This window comes from Nerophis lumbriciformis, linkage group LG18, assembly GCF_033978685.3.
Source record: "Nerophis lumbriciformis linkage group LG18, RoL_Nlum_v2.1, whole genome shotgun sequence".
Taxonomy (NCBI): domain Eukaryota; kingdom Metazoa; phylum Chordata; class Actinopteri; order Syngnathiformes; family Syngnathidae; genus Nerophis; species Nerophis lumbriciformis.
This window is the reverse complement of record NC_084565.2, coordinates 32,953,098-32,965,312: the sequence shown is the minus strand read 5'-3', so window position 1 is coordinate 32,965,312 and position 12,215 is coordinate 32,953,098. Positions and strand designations below refer to the sequence as shown.

The following is a 12,215-nucleotide window of genomic DNA, read 5'->3' as shown; positions in this document are numbered from 1 at the left end:
TATTACACGGTTACTCTGCCGAGCTCTAGACAGCACCGACACTCAACAACAACACATCATTTGCAGACTATAATTACTGGTTTGCAAAAAATATTTTTAACCCAAATAGGTGAAATTACATAATCTCCCACGGCACACCAGACTGTATCTTGCGGCACTCTAGTGTGCCGCGGCACAGTGGTTGAAAAACACTGTATTAGCCTACTATCAAAATGACTTTAAAAGTCTTATATAAGTGTTATAATGAAGGCAACACATGATGTAAGTGTCCATGTTAGCTATATTAGCCTACTATCAAAATGACTTTAAAAGTCTTATATAAGTGTTATAATGGAGGCAACACATGGTGTAAGTGTCTATGTTAGCTATATTAGCCTACTATCAAAATCACTTTAAAAGTCTTATATAGGTGTTATAGTGAAGGCAACACATGATGTAAGTGTCTATATTAGCCTACTATCAAAATGACTTCAAAAGTCTTATATAAGTGTTATAATGGAGGCAACATATGGTGTAAGTGTCTATGTTAGCTATATTAGCCTACTATCAAAATCACTTTAAAAGTCTTATATAAGTGTTATAGTGAATGCAACACATGATGTAAGTGTCTATGTTAGCTATATTAGCCTACTATCAAAATGACTTTAAAAGTCTTATATAAGTGTTATAATGAAGGCAACATATGATGTAAGTGTCTATTAGCCTACTATCAAAATGACTTTAAAAGTCTTATATAAGTGTTATAATGAAGGCAACACATGATGTAAGTGTCTATGTTAGCTATATTAGCCTACTATCAAAATGACTTTAAAAGTCTTATATAAGTGTTATAATGAAGGCAACACATGATGTAAGTGTCTATGTTAGCTATATTAGCCTACTATCAAAATGACTTTAAAAGTCTTATATAAGTGTTATAATGGAGGCAACACATGGTGTAAGTGTCTATGTTAGCTATATTAGCCTACTATCAAAATGACTTTAAAAGTCTTATATAAGTGTTATAGTGAAGGCAACACATGATGTTAGTGTCTATATTAGCCTACTATCAAAATGACTTTAAAAGTCTTATATAAGTGTTATAGTGAATGCAACACATGATGTTAGTGTCTATGTTAGCTATATTAGCCTACTATCAAAATGACTTTAAAAGTCTTATATAAGTCTTATAATGAAGATAACACACGACGTAAGTGTCTATATTAGCCTACTATCAAAATGACTTTAAAAGTCTTATATAAGTGTTATAGTGAATGCAACACATGGTGTAAGTGTCTATGTTAGCTATACTAGCCTACTATCAAAATCACTTTAAAAATCTTATGTAAGTGTTACAGTGAATACAACACATGATGTAAGTGTCTATATTAGCCTACTATCAAAATGACTTTAAAAGTCTTATATAAGTGTTATAATGAAGGCAACACATGATGTAAGTGTCTATATTAGCTATATTAGCCTACTATCAAAATGACTATGTGCCGCAGGCTGAAGCACATCTTCGTTGACAGAAATGTTGAAATGTAATATTTATTCTACATATTTTTACACCGTTAGAAAACATTAGTAAACCAGAGGCTACTCAAAAGGTGAGATAACTCCTGGAAATTACCGGCTTTTAATGGCCAAAGGTATAGATCATGGGTGTCAAATGCAAGGCGGCCCGCGGGCCGGATCAGGGCCGCAAACAGGTTTTATCCGGCCCGTGGGATGAGTTTGCTAAGTATAAAAATGAGCCAAAATTTTTGAATAAAAGAAACTGCTGTTCTAAATGTGTCCACTAGATGTCGCAATAGCAATTATTTGTATCTATGTAGATTATGCTACGGAAATGTAAAACAAATAAACCACAGGATTTTAGTACATCGGTCGAGGAAAATGAGAAAACTACACAAAAAACATCCTGTATTTTGATATATTTTTTTATCATGATAGATTGAAGCTGCACCGCTTGATGGATTGTCAGCGCATTAAACATAGGAGTATTATTATGGTGTGTGTATAAGGCATACTTGCCAACCTTGAGACCTCCGATTTCAGGAGGTGGGGGGGCGTGGTTAAGAGGGGAGGAGTATATTTACAGCTAGAATTCACCAAGTCAAGTATTTCATATATATATATATATATATATATATATATATATATATATATATATATATATATATATATATATATATATATATATATAAATAAATAAAAGAAATACTTGAATTTCAGTGTTCATTTATTTACACATATACACACACATAACACTCATCTACTCATTGTTGAGTTAAGGGTTGAATTGTCCATCCTTGTTCTATTCTCTGTCACTATTTTTCTAACCCTGCTGAACACCCTCTCTGATGATGCATTCTGCTTCGTCTCCTTGTTGTGTGCGCAGTTGTGCACTGCACTCTCTAAAAGCCGTAGATGTTATTATCACATATGCATGTACAGTAGATGGCAGTATTGTCCTGTTTAAGAGTGTCACAATATTTCTGTTTACGGCAGAAGAACTGCTTTACGGTAGACGAAAACATGACTGCTGTAGTTGTGTGTTGTTGCCGCGCTGGGAGGACGTTAATGAAACTGCCTAATAATAAACCCACATAAGAAACCAAGAACTCGCCCTCCATCATTCTACAGTTATAACGTGATTGGGCAGGCACGCTGTTTATATTGTGGGAAAGCGGACGTGAAAACCGGCTGTCGACACGTCACTCAGGTCCGCCTGAATTTCGGGAGAAAATTTGTCCCGGGAGGTTTTCGGGAGAGGCGCTGAATTTCGGGAGTCTCCCGGAAAATCCGGGAGGGTTGGCAAGTATGATATAAGGTAAGACATATTATCTGGCGTTTTGTTTTGCCATTTTATGCAAATTCAACTTTTCTTACCTTCTGATCTTTGTTTTCTGATCTGTATTTGGGATCTGCTTAAATCCTGAAAAATTGCGCCAGTCCGCCTTTGTAGTCTGTGGCGACACCGTAGTCGATAAGCTTCTTTTTTTTCCCCTCTATCTTCTTGTTATGGGACATTCATCCTCCACTGTTGCCATTTTCAATATAAAGTAGTGTAAAGTTCTTACTTATATCTGTCAGTAAACTCGCCATGAAAGCGCTAAAACATACCGGTGTAGTGAGATTATATTATTCACCCAAGGAACTTTAGTTATTAGAGAGAGGTCCGGTCGGACGGTTTTTCACGGGACACATTTTCGGCCTTGTTGTTGTTTCCGGATGAGGAGATGCTGCTCGGTTATTGATTTAAGTTAAGTCTGAATGTCATTAAAACACTTAGCTCCATCTTTTGACACTTCTTCCACACATGATGTGTAAAACATCATCTATGCAACATTTTGACCAAAGAACCACCATTACTTGTTATGTAGACCACAAAGAAGTGTTTTCCATTTAGAAATAAAATAAAAATAATATAACTCCTTTAATGTGCCCTATAATCTGGTGCACCTTATGTATGAAAAAAGATCGAAAATAGACCTTATAGTGCGCCTTATAATCCGGTGCGCCCCACGGTCTTGAAAATACGGTGCATATTCTATTTGTGTGCTGAATGGCAACTTGTCCAGGGTGTACCCCGCCTTCCGCCCGAATGCAGCTGAGATAGGCTCCAGCACTCCCCGCGACCCCAAAAGGGACAAGCGGTAGAAAATGGATGGAGGGATGCTATAAGTGTGGAGGGAAATGTGTGTCTCCATGGTGACATGCAAAAATGTCTTTTAATAGGGTGGTCGCCACCACTTTTGCACTTGTTATCAATTGTACATGCAGTCTTAGTAGATCACCCACAACACGCCCATTAATATTCTACAGTTTGCGCACGCTATTTAGCACTTATTATTTGGATCTCAGCAGATGATGCCCATGGTGTATAATAATAATATTTCTGCAAACATCATATTGGCGATATACTTACATACAAAAATCGGGGACACGTAAATAAACGTGCAAATTCAAAGATTTTTACTGACAAAGTCGGAAACATTTGGAATAATTGAAAAATACGGACAAATGTGTATTCATATTTATTTTATGTACTTATTTTTTTCCGTGATGAGGCACTGCCATTTTTGTCTGATGTCTGTCAAACTGCCCAGACTAGGGGTTTTTAACCTTTTTGACCCCCCCGGGCCCATCTTTTTCCACTACTGAGGAAAAGATTATTATCAAACATTAATACTGAATGATTAATCTTACTCCTAAATGTCATCATATTCAATAAAACCTTGTCAAATTATAAGGAGCCAGTGTCTAACATAAAGATTATTATTTATTTAACACATAACCCTTAGGCTTTGGTCAGGCTGATTAGAAAAATAAGTACCAACCGTATATTTACATGCAATTATATTATAAACTAAATTAACAGTGAATAAGTTGCCTACCTAAACTGTCGATAAAATTAAAGTGCAAATGAAAATACACTAGCACCACTTTAGTCATAATTTTTGCGCTTAAGAAACTTCTATGACTTTAGCTCCAGACTGCTTGCGTTAGTTTGACATCGTCATTACTGCCACAAGTGGTGGACAAGTGTATTACTGATTACCGTACAAACCACAGCTGAGAAACAGATATACAACTATTTTGCCAAAAGTATTTGGCCAACCATCCAAATGATCAGAATCAGGTGACCTCCACAGGTGTATAAAACCAAGCACTTAGGCATGGAGACTGTTTCTACAAACATTTGTGAAAGAATGGGCCGCTCTCAGGATCTCATTGATTTCCAGCCTGGAACTGTCATAGGATGCCACCTGTGCAACAAATCCAGTCGTGAAATGTCCTCGCTTCTAAATATTCCAAAGTCAACTGTCGGATTTATTATAAGAAAATGGAAGAGTTTGGGAACAACAGCAACTCAGCCACAAAGTGGTAGGCCACGTAAACTGACATAGAGGGGTCAGCGGATGCCGACTTTCTGCACAGTCAGTTGCTACAGAGCTCCAAACTTCATGTGACCTACCAATTAGCCCACGTACAGTACACAGAGAGCTTCATGGAATGGGTTTCCATGGCCGAGCAGCTGCATCTAAGCCATACATCACCAAGTCCAATGCAAAGCGTCGGAGTGGAGGGGGAGACACTCAGGTCCGGTGGCCATGGATGGGGTGCTGGCTGTCCGGGGTCGGGACCCGGGGTGGACCGCTCGCCTGTGCATCGGTTGGGAACATCTCTGCGCTGCTGACCCGTCTCCGCTCGGGATGGTTTCCTGCTGACCCCAATGTGGACTGGACTCTTGCTGTTATGCTGGATCCACTATGGACTGTACTCTCACAATATTATGTTAGACCCACTCAACATCCATTGCATTCGGTCTCCCTAGAGGGGAGGGGGGGGGGGGGGGGTTACCCACATATGTGGTCCTCTCCAAGGTTTCTCACAGTCATTCATATCGACGTCCCACTGGGGTGAGTTTTTCCTTGCCCTTATGTGGGCTCTGTACCGAGGATGTCGTTGTGGCTTGTGCAGCCCTTTGAGACACTTGTGATTTAGGGCTATATAAATAAACATTGATTGATTGATTGATTGATAGAGCAATGGAGATGCCTTCTCTGGAGTGATGAATCACGGTTCTCCATCTGGCAATCTAAAGGACGAGTCTGGGTTCGGAGGTCGCCAGGAGAACGCTACATTTCGGACTGCATTGTGCCGAGTGTGAAATTTGGTGCAGGAGGAATTATGGTGTGGGGTTGTTTTTCAGGAATCGGGCTTGGCCCCTGAGTTCCAGTGAAAGGAACTTTGAATGCTCCTGGATACCAAAACATTTTTGGACAATTCCATGCTCCCAACCTTGTTGGAACAGTCTCTTCCAACATGACTGTGCACCAGTGCACAAAGCAAGGTCCATAAAGAGTCTGGTGTGGATGAACTTGACTGGCCTGCACAGAGTCCTGACCTGAACCCGATAGAACACCTTTGGGATGAATTAGAACCTTCTCGACCAACATCGGTGTGTGACCTCACCAATGTGCTTTTGGAAGAATGGTGGAAAATTCCTATAAAACACACTGTGGACAGCCTTCCCAGAAGAGTTGAAGCTGTAATAGCTGCAAAATGTGGACCGACATCATATTGAACCCTATGGGTTAGGAATGGGATGGCACTTCAAGTTCATATGTGAGTCAAGGCAGGTGGCCAAATACTTTTGGCAATATAGTGTATTTTGCGTTCACAAAGCCCTATGGCTAAGAAACACTGGTCTACAATTGTTGTCCAGGGGCAAAATCCCAACTGATTAAGAGCAATAGCTTCTCTAAGACGCTTGCGGCGGCTGAACTGAATGAATGGTTTACCACACATAATGAAAGGCTCACTTTCATGAGGCTTGCAGACCTTCTCGGTAAGTATTGCTGTTATTATTTGCAGCCCACACAAATGGACCACGTGCGACAACACATCAATTTCCTAAACCACACTACGCTTCTTCAGCGCTCAAAATGCATATTTGTCCGGGAAACAATATTCCGGTCCATTCAGGGGATCCGTATCAAAAAGGCAAGTTGAGGGGAATTAAATAAATACGCCCGCATGGTCGCATGGCCTCTTATGAAAAAAAAAATAGAACCAGCAGCGCTCGATAGCTGCCTGCAAGGTTGTGCACTGCTGCAAGAAAACAAACACCTGCTCGATAGGATTTACGTCATAACAATCGCTACAAATATTACATAACTAGACCACAACACTGCAAGCTAAATCCAGACCAGTTTGCCCATGATGGCGCCATAAAAACCAGCAACCAACTGCAAATTCAAATGCCATCGAGCACAAGCCCTGGCTCATGGAATTCGTCACCGACCGGAGCACCACGCTCCCGCTGGATCAGGAGTGTCAAACGTACGGCCCGAAAAGGTTTTATTCGGGCCCGCGGGATGAGTTTGCTCAGTTTAAAAATGAGCCGAAATTTTGGAATGAAAGAAACTCCTGTTCACTAGAATACCGCAATAGCAATTATTTCTATCTTTGTAGGACAGTGTTTTTCATCCTTTTCTGAGCCGAGGCACATTTTTTTCCATTGAAAAAATCCGGAGACACACCACCAGCAAAAAACATTAAAAAAATGAAACTCAGCAACCGATATTGACAGTAAAAAGTCGTTCTCGCAATTGTTGGATATGAATTCAAACCATAACCAAGCATGCATCACTATAGCTCTTGTCTCAAAGTAGGTGTACTGTCACCACCTGTCACATCCAATCCAATCCACTTTATTTATATAGCACATTTAAACAACAAAATGTTTCCAAAGTGCTGCACAACAATATTAAACACAACTAAAAACAATATAAAATAAATATGACTAAAAACGATTTTAAAGGGTAAAATTCAATTAAAACAGTAAATAGAAATCAAAATTTTAAAAACACAGAGGACCACACAACTCACGTAGTGTTAAAAGCCAGAGAATAAAAGTGGGTCTTAAGACGAGACTTAAAACACTCCACTGTGGGAGCAGTTCGAACATGGAGGGGCAGAGTGTTCCAGAGCTTAGGGCCGACCACAGAGAAGGCCCTGTCTCCCCTGGTTTTAAGTCTTTTAAGTCATCATGCCGTGACTTATTGAGTTTTTTGGTGTTTTCCTGTGTGTCGTGTTTTAGTTCTTGTCTTGCGCTCCTATTTTGGTGTTGATTGTCATGTCATGTAGGAATGTACTTTGTGGACGCCGTCTGCTCCACACGCTGTAAGTCTTTGCTGTCATCCAGCATTCTGTTTTTGTTGACTTTGCAAAATGTCAACAAAAAGGTTAAAACAAACAACAAAAAACATGAGCAGCATGAGACGACCATCGCACCACCAAAGTCTGACTTTCTAGAAGCATCAGTGCACATAATTAATTAACCATTAATTATGGTTGCAAAGCTGAAACTTAAAGGAATTTAACAAACAAAACGAAGCTAAAACGAAGCTAAAACGAAGTTTTAGCTTCGTTCTGCATAGCCTTCCCTAAGCTTCAATGCCTTTTCTTAGCGGCACTCGCCTTTTGTTTATTTTTGGTTTAAGCGTTAGATACCGTTTCACCTTGCAAACCGTCGTCGTCGTTCCCGACATCTACAAAGCAATCGGCTACCTGCTGCCACCTACTGATATGGAAGAGTATTACACGGTTACTCTGACGAGCTCTAGACAGCACAGACACTCAACAATGGCACATTTGCGGATTATAATTACTGGTTTGCAAAAAAATATTTTTAACCCAATTAGGTGAAATGACATCATGTCCCATGGTACACCAAACAATATCTCACGGTATGCAGTGTTTGAAAAATACTCTGCTATAAGAGAGCGCGGCTTGTTTGTTTGAATAGCTTAGTTCCGGGGTGTCAAACGTACGTCCCGCGGGATGAGTTTGCTAAGTATAAAAATGAGCCGAAATTTTTGAACGAAAGAAACTGATGTTCTAAATGTGTCCACTAGATGTCGCAATAGCAATTCTTTGTATCTTTGTAGATGATGCTACATATGTAGAAAAAACAAAAAAACACATGTTAGTGCACCAGTCGAGGAAAATGAGCAAACTACACAAATAACATCCTGTAGTTTGCTTTTGATATTATTTTTTTTATCTTGATAGATTGAACATTATCACATAATTTATTCAGAAAGTATAAATAACGACAAATAAAGATAGAATACTATTAACCGCAGCATGTAAGTGTAAAAAAACAACAACCCAACAACATTATGATTTGTACATTTTCACAATGTGCTTGTTCTATTTTTAAACAAGGAAAACAATCGGAAGTTGTCTTTATTTTTAAGTTATCTTGTCTTTATTTTTAAGTTATCGTGTCGTGATTTTACCAGTCCAGCCCCACTTAGGAGTAGATTTTTCTCCATGTGCCAACCCCCCCTGATCTAAAAAGAGTTTGACACCTCTGGTCGAGATGATAGCTATGCAGAATTGACCTGAATATAAAAGAAAAAAAAAACAATAAAATAAACAAATTACATTTTTGAACGAAATAAACTGCTGTTCTAAACGTATCCACTAGATGTCACAATACCAATTATTTGTATCTTTGTAGATTATGCTACATATGTAAAACAAAACACACACAAAAAAATATGTTAGTGTACCAGTCGAGGAAAATTAGCAAACTACATAAATAAACTGTAATTTGCTTTTGATATTTTATTTTTTATTTTGATAGATTGAACATTATCACAATTTATTCAGAAAGTATAAATAACGACAAATAAAGATAAAATACTATTAACCGTAAGATGTAAGTGTAAAAAAAACAACCCCCAACAACATTATGATTTGTACATTTTCACAATGTGCTTGTTCTATTTTTAAACAAGGAAAACAATCGAAAGTTGTCTTTATTTTTAAGTTATCGCGTCGTGATTTTACCAGTCCGGCCCCACTTAGGAGTAGATTTTTCTCCATGTGCCAACCCCCCCCCCCCCCCCCCCCCGAGCTAAAATGAGTATGACACCCCTGGTCGAGATGATAGCTATGCAGAATTGACCTAAATATAAAAGAAGGAAAAAAACAATAAAAAATAAACAAATTACATTGTTGAACGAAAGACACTGTAGTTCTAATTGTGTCCACTAGATGTCCCAATACCAATTCTTTGTATCTTTGTAGATTATGCTACATATGTAAAAAAAAAAAAAAAAAAACATGTTAGTGTACCAGTCGAGGAAAATGAGCAAACTAAATAAACTGTAATTTGCTTTTGATATTATTTTTTTTTATCTTGATAGATTAAACATTATCACATAATTTATTCAGAAAGTATAAATAACGACAAATAAAGATAGAATACTATTAACCGCAGCATGTAAGTGTAAAAAAAACAAACCCCAACAACATTATGATTTGTACATTTTCACAATGTGCTTGTTCTATTTTTAAACAAGGAAAACAATCGGAAGTTGTCTTTATTTTTAAGTTATCGTGTCGTGATTTTACCAGTCCGGCCCCACTTAGGAGTAGATTTTTCTCCATGTGCCAAACCACCCCCGATCTAAAATGAGTTTGACACCCCTGGTCTAGATGATAGCTATGCAGAATTGACCTGAATATAAAAGAAAATAAATAAATAAATAAACAAATTACATTTTTGAACGAAAAAAACTGCTGTTCTAAATGTGTCCACTAGATGTCACAATACCAATTCTTTGTATCTTTGTAGATTATGCTACATATGTTAAAAAACAAAAAAACACATGTTAGTGTACCAGTCGAGGAAAATGAGCAAATTACATAAATAACAAACTATAATTATTTTTTTTATCTTGATAGATTAAACATTATCACATAATTTATTCAGAAAGTATAAATAACGACAAATAAAGATAGAACGCAACATGTAAGTGTAAAAAAACCAACAACAACATTATGATTTGTACATTTTCACAATGTGCTTGTTCTATTTTTAAACAAGGAAAACAATCGGAAGTTGTCTTTATTTTTAAGTTGTCGTGCCGTGATTTTACCACTTGGGAGTAGATTTTTCTCCATGTGGCCCCCCGATCTAAAATGAGTTTGACACCCCTGCGCTAGATGACAGCTGTGCAGAATTGACAACCACAATAAAAAAAACAAATTTAATTTCTGCAGAGTGGTGGGGAGTGGTGGTGTGTGTGTGTGTGTGTGTGTGTGTGTGTGTGTGGTGTGTGTGGGGTGGGGGGCTCCAAATGTCTCTCCTCTTTGCATGCTATCTCTAAAATGACGCATTGTCTCTTATCTAGCCTGCAGGACAACACAGATGCTGATCAATAGGCACCCCTTGATGGCAGATTAGTGCGATCCACGCGTGGAGAGGGCCTATTTCATTCCGATCAGAAAGGCAGATGGAGAACAAAGAACGTGGCCCACCGCGTTTCTCTCCAGGGGCGTTCACTGTGTATATGTAACATGACGTGACAGTTAATATGAAAATTATTTTTAAAAAACGCGATTGGGTTACAACCAGGCCCGCTGATATGGGCGTTTGCGCATTTGGGCAACCGAGCAGGCTGCGGCGCGCACCCGCGACGGCATGGCTGCGTGCGTGGAGGGGCGGGGGGAGGATGGAGGTGGATGGCCGGTGCGGGGGTCAGTGCCGGATGAGATGCGGTGACAACGTCATCAGAAATGAGAAGACTCACGGTGATCGGGCGCGGTTCCTTCCTCCCGGTCCACGCGACACGAGTGGGTCTCTTCGATGCCTCCGATGAAGATGAGGAGGACGACGAGGCGGATGATGCGCGTGCCAGACGGGGGAGAAGAAACACGCACAGCTGCACGCGCCTGAAGGAGGGAGGGAGGGCGTGGCTGCACGGGGGGGGAGGGCATTCCACAGGGAGCTCATGATGCTTAAAAAAACATAAGCATTGCACAAAAAATAAACATTACGCTAATTAGCATCAATGAACATTGCACAATAACAACTAGCATGATTGTCAAAAGGTAGTCTGCTTTTTTTTTTTTTTTTTTTTGGAACAAGCCTATTCAGCAAATATAAAATAAACTGAAAACATAATCACGGTGGTTGGCAAACTTTTTTTTACCAAGCTACCACCTCAGAAAACCATAATGACCAACATTAAAATACAGTAGCGTAGTAGGCCTAAGTGTTTATCAAAGACGCGGCAGAGGTTTTATTTAACGAGTACGTTTTTTTTGTTGTTTTTTTAATAATAATAAATAAATGAATACAACTTTTGCAAAATAGGTGCATTTGTGAATTGAGACGACATTGACGTCTAACGTTGGATCACATTTCAATGGTCAAATGAACATCAAAACCTGACTGTCACTGCCCGGGCGCACCCCAGTGCGCGTTCATCTGTGCGCACTTCCAAGAGCGGCAATCAGCAATCAACACACCTGTCGCTGATGAGCTACCGTGCCGTCTTAAGCCAGTGCAAACCGGCGTTCCGGGCCAGAACGTAGCTACCTGTTCCCGTAGAGCAGTGGTTGTAAGTGTCGTTGAAACTTACACTTAATATTTTTGTTTTAAGGGTTGATATTTTTGTTGAAAATTATTATGGTTGTGAATTCATGTTACATTTTTTGTAAATAAGACACATTTTGTTTACTATAAAAAGGGCAATTTATTTCCTTTGTTACACCACTATTCTCGCGAGGTTTTGGTTTACTATTGCGAGACCTGCATTCGCCCAGACATGCAAAGTACTTTGAGCGAGCCATCAGCAGCAGCAAGATCATTTAGCTAGCTGAACAAGGTATTTGTCATATTGTGTCGAATTGTTCTGTAT

The 12,215-nt window shown here is 39.1% G+C and overlaps 1 protein-coding gene across 4 annotated transcripts in view; it reads right to left on the bottom strand.

Annotated features, from left to right (window-relative positions):
- Positions 1-11,216, bottom strand: part of cracd (capping protein inhibiting regulator of actin dynamics) — a 44,949-nt gene extending 33,733 nt beyond the window's left edge. For 2 of the 4 annotated variants that reach the window (XM_061978153.2, XM_061978154.2), the window contains exon 1: positions 11,103-11,216. The gene's annotated coding sequence lies outside the window, so the exon portion shown is untranslated. The remainder of the gene's footprint in view (positions 1-11,102) is intronic. The other 2 variants (XM_061978150.2, XM_061978152.2) reach the window with 1 other exon arrangement.
- Between the last annotated feature and the right edge of the window lie 999 nt (positions 11,217-12,215).